Below are 14714 nucleotides of genomic sequence, written 5' to 3'. Positions count from 1 at the left end.
AAGTAAACGGGCTCGGATTCAGAACCTTCCTGTTTTAGTTCGCCGGACGATGGACGATTGTTGCTGACTGACTGCGCAGAAAAAAAAAAAAACAGAAGAAGAAAAGAAGAAAGAAGAAAAGCTTACAGGCGTTTGGATGGAAACCAATGTCTGCATTCGACAAGATGACCTTGGGGCGCTGCCATTAACTGTTCTCTGGCTATAACCCGGGGAGCTGTGCTGCGACCCGACCAACCGTATGCCACTCACTGCCGGTGACCCCCTCCCTGCATGCAAGGGGTTAACTGAGCAAACCGGCCGCGGGTAGGGGGAACATACCCCCCATGATTGTATTTATTAATACAATAATATTACAAGGTTATATATGGATGGATTTATATATTCATCAGCAATAGTCACAGAATAAGAGGGAGATGTTATTAGATTGTTAGATCCTTTATACACTGTCTCATCTATTATCTATCTATCTATTATCTATCTATTATCTATCTATCATCTATCTATTATCTATCTATCTATTATCTATCTATTATCTATCTATCTATTATCTATCTATTATCTATCTATCATCTATCTATTATCTATCATCTATCTATTATCTATCTATTATCTATCTATTATATATCTATCATCTATCTATTATCTATCTATTATCTATCTATTTTCGATCTATCATCTATCTATCATCAATTTATTATCTATTATCTGTCCATAATCTATTATCCATCTATCTATCTATTATATATCTATTATCCATCTATTATCCATATATCTATTATCTATTTTCTGTTTCAATAGATTTTTATTTATTTTTTTTAAAAAAGAAAAGACAAACTTTTTTTTAACAACAGTAACAACGTGGCATATCCCTTCTATCTATTATATATCTATCCATTACCTACCTATTATCTAACTATTATCTATCTATTATCTATCTATTATTTGTCTATCATCTATCTATTATCTATTATCTAGGTAGAGCCTTACGTTAAGAGATTAGCGTGGATCCCACTCGGTGACTACAACTGATCACCAGAATGGGGGACTTGTGTACCCCTTTCTCCAATGGAGGCGAGACCACTCCCAGGAGGAGTTGAAAGGAGCATCTGGTCGCGCATGCGTGGTTCTGTTCTATACTTATTGCACTTAAGAGAGCGCTTTGAATTTCTAGATTAGTGTAGGTCCCTCCATTGTATCACCAGTAGTAGTAGTGTACCCGTCTCCCATGGTAGCAAGACCACACCCAGGAGGAGTTGGAAGGAGCAGCTTGTCGTGCAGGTAGCGTGCCGCTCAGTTCTAAGCCTGTGGCACTGGAGAGCACTCTTTAAATTACTAGATTGGTGTAAATCTCCCCCCTGATTGCCAGGATGGGGGACTTGGATCCTATTTTCTCCTGTGGTGGCAAGAACGCAGCCAAGAGGAGTAGAATGGAGAAGCAGCTGGTCATGCATGCACCATGCCATTCCATTTTAAGACTATGCCAACTAATATAGCTCCTCGAATTCCAACATTGATGCGTCTCCCGCGCCAGTAACGTCAACAGATCGACAAAATGGGAGACCTGTGTCCTCCATTCTACGATGGTTGGCAAGACACAGCCAAGAAAACTTATATAAAACAGCAGGTTGCGCATGCGCCATGCCATTCAACTCCAAGTCTCCATGGCTGCAAGACCATGATCAATGGTTCACCAGAATGGGGAACCTATGTACTCCCTTTTCATGTAGTGGCAAGACCGCACCCAGCAGGAGCTGAACAGAGCAGCTGGTTGCACATGCATGGTGCCGTTCTTTTCTTAGCCTATGGCACTAAAGACAGTGCATTTAATTGCTATATTGGTGTGGATCCCACGACTGAGACACCAGTGGATCCCCAGAATTGGGAACTTATGTCCCCCTTTTTCTTGTGGAGGCAAGACCCAAACCTAGGAGGAGTTCAATACAGCTCCTTGTTGGGCATGCACCGTGCCATTCTATTCTAAGCCTATGGCACTGGAAAGAGAGCATTTAATTGCTATATTGGTGTGGATCACAAGAATGGAGAACTTATGTGCCCCTTTTTTGGGGGTCTAGTGCAGCTTGTTGCGCATGCGCCATGCCATTCTATTCTAAGCCTATGGCACTGGAAAGAGAGCATTTAATTGCTATATTGGTGTGGATCACAAGAATGGAGAACTTATGTGCCCCTTTTTTGGGGGTCTAGTGCAGCTTGTTGCGCATGCGCCATGCCATTCTATTCTAAGCCTATGGCACTGGAAAGAGAGCATTTAATTGCTATATTGGTGTGGATCACAAGAATGGAGAACTTATGTGCCCCTTTTTTGGGGGTCTAGTGCAGCTTGTTGCGCATGCGCCATGCCGTTGTATTCTAAGCCTATGGCACTGGAAAGAGTGCATTAAATTGCTATATAGGCGTGGATCCCACCAGTGGATCACCAGAATGGAGAACTTATGTCTCCTTTTTTGTGGTGGCAAGACTCCACCCATGAGGAGCTGAATAGTGCCGCTTGTTGCGCATGCGCGTGTCGTTCTATTCTAAGCTCATGGCACTTAAGCGCTTGGTTAGTGCAGCGCTAGAATATACCATCATGTGTTCAGAAAGGGTCCTTTTTAACCCCACGATCCCGAGAATGAAATTTAACCTGGCTAACGGGCTTTGCCGGAACTGGAGCCATCCCTATTCCCATGCGGCCATGTTGTAATTCCTTGCATGACGGGTGAAGAGGAGCACATCTGATTAAAATGGAGCCAATCCAGGATGTACGCCCTTGATTACTCCCAGAGCGTTCTCCCATGGAATCGCTGTTGTCTAATTTCCCAATAGGGTAATATACAGTCCCCCATATATAGATTTATATACTTTCCCTGACATATTCCCCTACAAAGATGCCGCACAAAGTATTCGGAGCGTGCTGTCGTGAGCGAAGGGTGTGGGGTTGGTATTCCTGAAACAAAGACACCCCTCGGAGCCTGGTTTTAGGCTCTCGCTCTCCCTACAGCTGCTGGAAGGTGCGTGCAAGATTTATGGAATTCTATAAATACATTCTGAAAAAAAAAAAAGATTTAGTGTTCTTTGAGGCTGAGCTCGCTGGAGGCACTTGTCAGTGAAAATGAGACACAGGAGCCGTTGGACTCGAAATTAACTCGCTGGAGAAAAATTGCACAGCTTGCTAGGCAAACAGCTCGCACCGATACGGCAAAAAGTTTGCCCCTTGGGAAAACTTGGGAGAACGCTTTCCCCCCTCTCCGCGGTTGCTTCTGTTCTGCAGTCTCCACCGATAGCTGCGGACTTAATAAAACGCGATGACGCCTTCTGTTTAATGACACTTGGCAGGATTTCTCCTCGTCTTATGTAACGCGTCGTCCTCATGACTGACTAGGAATGACATCACGACCGGTCCGGAGGGTTGGGGACAAAAAAAATGAAGAACGTGGAGGGCGGGAGGGGGGTTACAAAAGAAGGAACCTAAAGAAACAGCCCAGGTAGTAGATTAGTCAAATTAGCCTCCGTCAGAGAAGATCTTAGCGTCTTGTGCCTTTTCAGCCGGAGCGTTTTCCCATTAAATGACTGGGAAGGAGGGGACGTGACAAGCCACTTTACTCCTCTCCGCGCTCGGAGGATGTTGGGTAACTGGAAAATCTGCATGGCAACAAATCTGATTCGAGGAGCCGGCAGAACACACGAGAAGTCATTTCTGGCCATTTAAAGGGGGATCTTCCTTTTTTTTTTGATAAGCAGCATGGATTTCTCCTTTGGAGGATGTAAATTAGCGGAGGAGAAAAGTTGGAAAAGTTGATGGATATCGTAGCGGTAGAGTTTATTAGCACTGTTAGTGCAATTATTTTCGATCTGTCGTATTCATGCAGATGCTTCCTTGCTTCGGCGATTTCACAATCGAATTTCTTTACTCATAGGTCCAGAAGAAGACCTTCTTCCTCCTGTGGATGAAATCTGGAATATCTGGGACCTCGAAAGAACCAAACCCTCGGAGATCTGAGTCAGGTCAGTAGATCGGCCTCATTGTACATTTTCATTACATGGAAAAAAAAACACAAAAATGTGAGGATAATGGTAGATCCGCGTAACGTTTTGATCTGTCAAATTTCATTATACAATTTACATACTATCTTAAACCTGATGAGGCTGGTATACTTACTTTGAAAAAAAAAATCAATTTCTAATATTATTATTTTTCTTGACTAGTAATAAAATGAGCCAGACTTATTTCACAAATCAAGACTACACAACCAATTCCTAGATGGATTTTCAAAGTAAGTACACCAGCCTCACCAGGTCTAACATTTTTTTTTTTTTTTTTTTTTTTTTTTACGGCATGCAATTGTAATTGGGCCTGGGTATGTAGCCTAGGGGAACCCAAAAGGGGGCCTATAAGAAAAGACCCCCCGATAGTTGGGGGCTCCTGAGCTTCAAGTTACTCCATTGGAGTCTGTACTCAAGGACTCTGATCATCTCTGACCTTCCAGGACCACTGGTTTAAGAAGTTTTCAGGACTTTTCGGTGGATACTGGAGATTTGAGGAGTCTAGGAGGCCTTCCTTTTCTGTCTGCCTCCCAGATTCCGTGAAAAGTTGACAAGGTTTTTTTGCATTTTAAGCCCTGCCCCTCTCCCACCAAAAAAAACCCCACCTCCTCCATGCGGATGAGATTAACCCCTCCATGCGGATTTAATATGTCCTGCCCCTTTCTGTCTGACTCATTATGTCTGACACAGAATTAATTCTGGGGGGGGAACAAAAATTAGGTTTAATCCACATAAAGTTTTTTTCATGTGTATTTTGGAGCAGATTCTGCTCCAAAATCCACATCGTGAAATGCTTCAAATCCTCTTTGAACACCCTTCGATGTGGATTTTTGAAGGTGCGTCATTTCAAAATCCTTGTAGAAAAAAACAAACAAATATTTTCTGAATGTAGATTTTGGAGGGGATTCCAAAATCCACATGAAAAACCTCTTCAAATATTTTCTGATAGAAAAACTGAAAAAAAAAATAAATACAAAAAAAAAAACCCTCCGTAAACAAAATCCATATCAAAACGCTTAACTTTTGAAAGCTTTTTTTTTTTTTACATGCCAGAAAAATCCACTTTAAAATAAAAACTCTCCATGACAATGTTCCCTTAAAGGGGTATTCTGGTTTACACTTTTCCACTGGTTAGGCGTTAAGTCTTAAATTGGTGTGGGGCCAAATATTGGGACAGTCAGGGCCCGATCTGTGCGAAAGACTCTGAATGTGAGAAAACGGAGCATAGACTCTGAATGGAACAAAATGGCGCGTGAGCTTCTACTGGTGGCCGGAGACACAAATCCCTAATTCTGGCTCACTTCCCCCAATATCCCAATGGTCGTAACACCCCTTTAAATGGGTTCAGAGTCTTTTTTATATAGATTTTATAAGTTTTTGCTGAGTAGTTTTAATAGTGATACTTTGACAAGGTTTCCACGGACTGGATTTTTCCCTGACACCTGGGAACCCTCATTGATCCGGCAACTTAATCTATTCCCATTGAAGTCTAGTCCATGAAATATGTGAAGCTGTTTGCTCTGCACTCCTGCCTTTACTATCTCTCCTATCACTGCAAATCCCAATACTTCTCCACCCGTGTAGATCCCTTCTCCCTTTGATCACTCGCGGGCATAAAATCTATTTACCATCTTGACGGCTTATGAAGCAGACACAAGAGTATGTCTGAAGAGCGTGATCTCTGCTAAGATGTCTGACTAAAGAGTCCCAGACTGCTGCTCGCATTTAAAAAAACAAAGTGGCTGATTATGTCTGGAAACAGCGCCACTCTTGTCCGTAGGCCATGTCTGGTATTGCAGCTCAGCCCTATTTACGTTAATGCAGCTTAGCTTCAATACAGAACACAAGTTATGGGCAAGGGTGGTGCTGTTTTTTTGGAAGACAGCAGCACATAAACCCTTTAAAAGGGCAAAATATGAAATTTACTTCCAAGTTTTATGTGTCAGATTAGCACATCATTGTATTCCACGTCAAATACAGATTCTGGAACAGTTTTTCTTATCACTCTACGTGGTACCATTCCTTTTGAAAGTGTAATAAAAAAAATGACAACTGGATGTTACCATTTGGGGGCGTGTCTCTGCTCAGTCTGACACTGTCCAATCGGTGCGGACGTTCTAACAGTGTGCAGGGACACACCCCTCTCAGACAAGGGGGAATAGTAAAGCCCAGTCCATTTATTCATAAACTTCCAGGAGAAATAAAAGAGGAATGGAACAACGCAGAGATGTGAGGAAAGATGATTAAGAATTGTTATTTTATGGGAAATATGAATCTATAATAAAAAAGATAAGTCAGGAGAAGTGAATGATCCCCTTTAAGGGCAATTCTGAGAAGATACTTAGAATAAATTATGGTGGTGTTACTCTTAACATCGAGGAAAAGTCGGGAGGCACTCATTCTCATCCCACCGATTTTAAAGGGAGTAGGTCAGCACAAAATAAGTGCTCAAACCAAGCACCGTACCTTGTATGGGGCATAGTCCATAGTGGAGTGACGGATTTGGATGCCAGAGGTAGAGATTTTTAGAAGGGCTACAAACCCTACAAGGTGCTGAGCTTGGATTGAACATTCAGACTCCTTCTAATCCAATGGGTATGGAAAGAGATTTAGGATCCGATAACTTTCCACCTCCTGTATCTATAACTCAAGCCTGAGCTTGTCATCATTGGAATAAATGCAATAAGGCACCGGTTCTCGAACCTTGGATGCAAGTCAACCCGGTGGGTCACCAGGAGGTTACCTTGTCTGCTGGTCTTCAGAATCCCTATTCAATGGTAGCAGAACTGCCAGCAGCCTTGAAATTCTAGTCTGGTTAATACGGGTTCCCGATATATACGTCCACCTGTTGCCCTCGCTGCTTGCACAGAGCCCCCGTTTCCCCTTTTAAACAGTTTGCGTACCAGTCTACATTCCTCCTTGTCTACAGTTGGTCATGCTTAGTACATTATATGTGATACATGCAAAGAATGCGGCAGGCAGAGGCTGGAACTGCTGTGCCAGATGGCAAGTGCCGGCCAGTGGCTTGACAGGCCATGATAAACGAGTCACTGGAAATCCCAGACTCATTGCAGAGAGGTGGACTGTTTTTATGATACAGCTTTTTACTGCCTTCTCCGTGTATAAATAGCAGTAGCTGTCGAGTAGATAAGGGTGTTGGGTGACAGACACTGAGCGTTTTTTTTTTGCTCCAGACCGAGCTTCGAAAGCCCTTCGTCAGCATGTGTCGGCAGACGTACACCACCAAAGTTGACACGAAGCAGGAGGTGTCCATGGTTTCATGTGTCCTTTCATCAAATTCAGCAGAAATGGAGATTCAGGAGATTGAGCAAAATTTTGTCCAGTTTGGTCTTCTCCTCTTGGAGCCCAAGCCAAGGTCTATAAATGTTCCTCTTCTCCTCTAGTAGAGTAACTCTTGCCTTCTTGATCGCGATCCTCTGACCACTCTCATCGGCAGGGCACCATATCGACCTTTTCCATTTTGTCTACAACTCAGTCAAAAGTATTACGCGTACCAGGACATCATCCATTCTAAAGTCAAAGACACATTTCTCCTCAAATCTTTTTGAACCCCCGATCATACCTAAAGGAGCACTCGGTGACCTCCATGGTATGCCATACAACAGCATTTCTATCTAGAAGTCTTGGACCTGGTTGGTGCATCCCAAGAAGATGGCAAGAGCTGAAACTTTTACAGTAGGGATGGGAAAGAAGTTTGTGTTCTCTTGTAAGAGAACATTTTTAAGACTTACCCTTTGGATTAAGACTTGGGGTTCACTGTCAAAAGAGATAGCACCTGAGGCTTCGAGAATGAGAAGCCAAGATCCGAGTAGCCTGATCTTTGTTCAGCGTGAACGGTGAAAACCTAAGCAAAGGTCTTCTCCTTAGCAAGGGCTAAATATCTCCAAAGACTAGGGGAAGACGTAAAGGGTCAACATTGATGAGCTTTCCCTATTTCAGATTGGTGGTGATGACACATTCTGTTCAGGCAGCATAGATACTCCTTCCTTTGATACAGATCAGATACAGCTCCGTATCTTTAGTAGCTTCTGTTCCCAGTATGGAGGATCAGTCCTACTGATCTGTTACTGAAAGGCAAAATTGGCAAATATTAGCCTTAACCATAACCACTGACTTTTGGGCATACAGTAGTTGACCAAAACTCGACTTTTTTTGTGTTCCGTCAATTTTTATAACCTTTTCCACAAGATGGGAAACTGGTGGACGAGCTAACAAACCACTCGCGTATGGACCAGCAGCGGTGGAAGGGGGCGTTTTTGATTTTTGCTTTGGGGCCCGGTCTCCCTTTGTCCGCAGTTCGTGATCCTATCTTGTCGGGCTATGATAACACATGTCTCTGTGAACGTTCTCTGTATATTATGAAGGTAATTGGATCTTCCCGGTGTCCGGTACATTACACCCATGGCCAGTTCATTGTTATGCCCCAGTGTACAATCTCCAGATCCCTACAACAGGTGCCTCCTGCACGGACATGCTAATTGGCGGGTCGTAAAGCATAAGCGTAACCTGTCACACGTTCACCTGTTAAAACAGCTATTTAGAATTGGTCACTAATCCCCTTTCTGGGGTCAATTTACTCTTTCTGCACACTCTGCCTCCATCTGTAAGCTGAAGAGCCCATTCTAAGGCCTGAGTTCTAGGAACTGGATGGTCACCGGGGGTTCTCGGGGGTTAAGAGTCTTTAGTTTCATGCTAAAATGGAATTGTTAATCCGGCTATCGTTCTGACGAGAAACTTGATCGGTAAAAGGTCAGACTCCCCCCCCCCCCCATATTCCTGAGAAAACACTTATAAAGAGGAACCATCCAAACGTGGAGTTACAGAGTCCACCACAAACCTCACACGCCACTGAGATTTATCATGAAGAACGCTTCCTCCTGACCTTAGAAGACTTCTCCTCTGTCAAGGGGTCAGCAGTTGACTAGTTATATCCATCACTGGGATAGCTGGGTGATCATCACTGGTCTTTCAGCTTTCTCAGTCTCATCAATGACAGATCCGCCTAGTTATACAGTGATACTAGAATAGGGATGTACTAAATGTCGACCAGAACCAAAATGGTCAATGATCCATTGTTCTAGATTCTCTAAAGGCAGGACTTTTTATTCTAAATCTGATGGTGACAGTTGTTTTATATCCTTAGATCTCAGTGCTCCATTGTTCTAGATCTTCAGATTACTTTACCGATTGTTCTAGATCGCCCATACTGAATTCTCTGTTATTCTAGATCCCTTCATGACAGTGGTATCATATTCAACATCTGACAATCCCCACTGTTCTAGAACCTCTCAATTCAGTTCCCCCATATTTGATAGTTGACAGTACCCATTATTCTAGATCTAGATCCTCTTGTGATGGTGCCACTGTATATGACATCTAACAATGCCCATTGTTCTATATCGTCTTGTGACAGAGCCCGTAGTTCTGAATTTTCTTGAACAGTGCCACCGTATTCAACATCTGTCAGTGCCCACTGTTGTAGGTCCTCTTGTGACAGTGGCCTTGTTCTGGATCCTCTTGTGAAGGTGCCCACATATTCTATGTCTGACTGTGTCCATTCTTGTAGAAACTCTTTTGAAAATGTCCCTGGATTCTATATCTGAGAGTTCCCATTTTTCTAGATCCTCTGGTGATAATGCCCACCCATATTTTTACATCTGACATTACTCCTTGTTCTACATCCTCTGTTGACATTGACCCCCTTATTCTACATCTGACAGTTTCCATTTTTCTAGTTCCTCTGGTGACACTGGACCATATTCGACATCTGACAGTGCCCTTGGTTCTATATTCTCTGCTCACAGTGTCCTCATACTCTACATCTGACAGCGCCCATTGTTCGAAAACCTCTGGTGACAGTGCATACGTATTCTACATCTGACAGTGCTCATTTTTCTAGATCATCTAGTGACCCTACCCTTTTATTCCACATCTGAAGTTGTCTGTTATTCTACATCCACTGGGAACAGTGCCCCTGTATTCTACACTTGACAGTGCCAATAGTTGTAGATCCTTCGGTGACAGTGCCCGTTTATACTATATCTGACTGTGGCCTTTGTTCTAGATCCTCACGTGACAGTGCCTCCCTAGTCCACAAACGTCAATCCTTCCATATTTAAGTCCTCAAATGTTAACACTCTATTGTTGTAAATTCTCAGCAGTGCCCCGTTGTTCTGGATCATCAAGAGACAGTGTCTCATAAACTGGATCTGACAGCGCTCATTGTTGTAAACCAACAAGCGCCCATTTGTTCTAAGTATGTAAAGTAGAAAAAAAGTCCAAGGGACAGTGCCCTATTGTTTCAGGACCACATCGGCAGTACCCTTTGATCTAGTATCTTAATGTTCTAGAACCAGGTGTCTCAGCACTCTTATGTTCTAGAACCACAAGTACCAGCCCTGAAATGTTCTAGAACTACACATTTCAGCTCTCTAATGTTGTAGAACCACCAGTGGCATCTCTCTAATGTTCCAGAACCACTATTATAATATTTGAATGTTCTAGAACCGCCAGTTCCAACTAGTGTTCTAGAACCACAACTAATGTTCTAATACCATAAGTACCCGCTCTGATGTTCTAGAACAACATCTCACCACATTAATGTTCTAGGACCACCAGTTCCAACTCTCTACTGTTCTAGAACCACACATTGCCCTCTAATATTCCAGAGCTACACATATCAGTTATCTCTGATGTTATGAACTTTCTAATGTTCTAGAGACACAATTATCAACTCTCTATTGTTCTAGAGCCACACATATCAGCGCACCAATGTTCTAGAGCCACATGTATGAGCTATCTATTGTTCTAGAATCACAAATATCAGCTCTCTAAAGTTCTATAACCACATGTATCAGCTCATTTGCTTTCTATGGTTCGAGGACCACACGTATCAGATCTCTAATATTCTAGTACCACAGCTAGTCGCTCTCTAATGTCCTAGAACAATATGTGTTTGCTGTCTAATGTTCTAGAACCACACGTATCAGCTTTCTAATATTCTAGTACCACAACTATTGTCTCTCTAATGTTCTAGAACCATATGTGTCTGCTGTCTAATGTTCTAGAACCACACGTATCAGCTTTCTAATATTCTAGTACCACAACTATCGCCTCTCTAATGTTCTAGAACCATGTGTCAGCTCTTATGTTCTAAAACCACACGTATCAGCTCTCTAATGCTCAACAACCTATTGTTCTAAGTCCTGAGATATCAGCTCTCTATTATTCTAAAACCTCAAGTGTCAGTACATAGTTAATCTAGATTCTCAAGTTTAAGCACCAAATTATTCCAGATCACGGTTCTTGTGGCTCCCCAGCTGGTGCAAAACTACAACTTTCAATACGGATCTATTAGAACCTGCTGAGGATTGTAGTTTTCCATCTTGAGAATCTTTGGTTCTAGATCCTCATTTGTCAGGTAAGTAGCCGCCAGCCAGATGAAGCATCATAGAAGGTGCCGGCGAGTTGCCGACATGCAGAAGGTTAATTTTCAATTATTAATCCCAGTCCTAGTTACGCTGCGATTAACCGGAGACATGTATAATTGCACAGTCCGCCGAGCAACAGAATGAACTCTAATTACTGGTTTGCTGTTTTTTGTCCTCCAGATCCCGGTATATTAAGGTCAACATTGCATAAGCGTAAAAAAAAAAAAAAAAAAAACATGTCGCCATGACAACAAAAAAAACAAGTCGCCATGATGCTGCTGGAAAAGAACTGGTTCCCCTTTCAGAAGATCTTTACAACACCTTGGATCCAGAGCTAGTGTAGGGTCAATTCTCCTCCAATTTCTAGTGTCCGAAATATAATCTAACGATGCAAATGCGTCTAAGACCCCTGCCCGTCCCCTATCAAACATTGGGGGCCCACCCAGTATCACGTTCACAAAGCGCTACCCACCAGGCAAGAGGTAATGTGTAAGATTCGGGAACAGCGCCACTTTTGTCCATAGGCTGTAACTGGTATTGCAGTTCATTATGGGACAAGAGCTGCACGTAGGTGGCGCTAACAGGCTATGAATAAGGTACAGTTTCACCAGGCGTTGTATAACAATGACTTGACATGTGACTGCTGCAGCCAATCACGTGCCGCACTGGTGTCAACATATAATGTGATTGGCTGCAGAGGTCACGTATTGAGAGCAGGAAGAACAGAGACCGGCAGGGCACCAGTAATGACTTCACATTTGACTGCTGCAGTCAATCACATGCTCCACTGGTGTCAACACATCCTGTGATTGGCTGCAGAGGTCTTATATTTGGAGAAGAAAGAACAGAGACCGGCGGGGCACCCGCAATGACTTCACATTTGACTGCTGCAGCCAATCACATGCAGCACTGGTGTCAACACATAATGTGATTGGCTGCAGAGGTCACATATTGGGAGCAGGAAGAACAGAGACCAGCTTGGCACCAGTAATTACTTCACATGTGACTGCTGCAGTCAATCACATGTCACACTGGGGACAACGCATCCTGTGATTGGCTGCAGAGGTCACATATTGGGAGCAGGAAGAACAGAGATGGGCAGGGCACCAGTAATGACTTCACATGTGACTGCTGCAGTCAATCACATGCCACACTGGTGTCAACACATCCTGTGATTGGCTGCAGAGGTCACATATTGGGAGCAGGAAGAACAGAGACCAGCTGGGCACCAGTAATTACTTCACATGTGACTGCTGCAGTCAATCACATGCCACACTGGGGACAACACATCCTGTGATTGGCTGCAGAGGTCACATATTGGAAGCAGGAAGAACAGAGACCGGCGCGGCACCAGAAATTACTTCACATGTGACTGCTGCAGTCAATCACATGCTCCACTGTGGACAACACATCCTGTGATTGGCTGCAGAGGTCACATATTGGGAGCAGGAAGAACAGAAACCAGCTGGGCACCAGTAATTACTTCACATGTGACTGCTGCAGTCAATCACATGCCACACTGGGGACAACACATCCTGTGATTGGCTGCAGAGGTCACATATTGGAAGCAGGAAGAACAGAGACCGGCGCGGCACCAGAAATTACTTCACATGTGACTGCTGCAGTCAATCACATGCCGCACTGGGAACAACACATCCTGTGATTGGCTGCAGAGGTCACATATTGGGAGCAGGAAGAACAGAGACCAGCTGGGCACCAGTAATGACTTCACATGTGACTGCTGCAGTCAATCACATGCCACACTGGGGACAACGCATCCTGTGATTGGCTGCAGAGGTCACATATTGGGAGCAGGAAGAACAGAGACCAGCTGGGCACCAGTAATTACTTCACATGCGACTGCTGCAGTCAATCACATGCCACACTGGGGACAACGCATCCTGTGATTGGCTGCAGAGGTCACATATTGGGAGCAGGAAGAACAGAGACCAGCTTGGCACCAGTAATTACTTCACATGCGACTGCTGCAGTCAATCACATGTCACACTGGGGACAACGCATCCTGTGATTGGCTGCAGAGGTCACATATTGGGAGCAGGAAGAACAGAGATGGGCAGGGCACCAGTAATGACTTCACATGTGACTGCTGCAGTCAATCACATGCCACACTGGGGACAACGCATCCTGTGATTGGCTGCAGAGGTCACATATTGGGAGCAGGAAGAACAGAGATGGGCAGGGCACCAGTAATGACTTCACATGTGACTGCTGCAGTCAATCACATGCCACACTGGTGTCAACACATCCTGTGATTGGCTGCAGAGGTCACATATTGGGAGCAGGAAGAACAGAGACCAGCTGGGCACCAGTAATTACTTCACATGTGACTGCTGCAGTCAATCACATGCCACACTGTGGACAACACATCCTGTGATTGGCTGCAGAGGTCACATATTGGAAGCAGGAAGAACAGAGACCGGCGCGGCACCAGAAATTACTTCACATGTGACTGCTGCAGTCAATCACATGCCGCACTGGGAACAACACATCCTGTGATTGGCTGCAGAGGTCACATATTGGGAGCAGGAAGAACAGAGACCAGCTGGGCACCAGTAATTACTTCACATGTGACTGCTGCAGTCAATCACATGCCACACTGGGGACAACGCATCCTGTGATTGGCTGCAGAGGTCACATATTGGGAGCAGGAAGAACAGAGACCAGCTGGGCACCAGTAATTACTTCACATGCGACTGCTGCAGTCAATCACATGCCACACTGGGGACAACGCATCCTGTGATTGGCTGCAGAGGTCACATATTGGGAGCAGGAAGAACAGAGACCAGCTGGGCACCAGTAATTACTTCACATGCGACTGCTGCAGTCAATCACATGTCACACTGGGGACAACGCATCCTGTGATTGGCTGCAGAGGTCACATATTGGGAGCAGGAAGAACAGAGACCAGCTGGGCACCAGTAATGACTTCACATGTGACTGCTGCAGTCAATCACATGCCACACTGGGGACAACACATCCTGTGATTGGCTGCAGGGGTCTTATAATAGAACAGAGAACGGCAGGGCACCAACAATGATTTGACATGTGACTACTGCAGCCAGTCACATGCAGCATTGACTGCAGCGGTCACATATCGGGAGCAAGAAGAACAGAGACTGGCGGGGCACCTGGGAAGCATCCTCACTGAAAAAGTAATATATTTGCTCTCCGGCTATTGTAAACACTACAACTCCCAGCATA

General features: G+C 44.2%; 1 long non-coding RNA gene across 4 annotated transcripts in view; it reads left to right on the top strand.

Annotated features, from left to right (window-relative positions):
- The window catches only part of LOC138675248 (uncharacterized), a 110484-nt gene that overhangs the window by 84467 nt on the left and 11303 nt on the right, over nt 1-14714 (top strand). For all 4 annotated transcript variants that reach the window (XR_011320650.1, XR_011320649.1, XR_011320651.1 and 1 more), the window contains one exon: nt 3915-4002. This is a non-coding gene — a long non-coding RNA (uncharacterized lncRNA). The remainder of the gene's footprint in view (nt 1-3914; nt 4003-14714) is intronic.

This window comes from Ranitomeya imitator, chromosome 4 (assembly GCF_032444005.1).
Source record: "Ranitomeya imitator isolate aRanImi1 chromosome 4, aRanImi1.pri, whole genome shotgun sequence".
NCBI lineage: Eukaryota > Metazoa > Chordata > Amphibia > Anura > Dendrobatidae > Ranitomeya > Ranitomeya imitator.
This window is presented reverse-complemented; position numbering and strand designations above follow the sequence as displayed.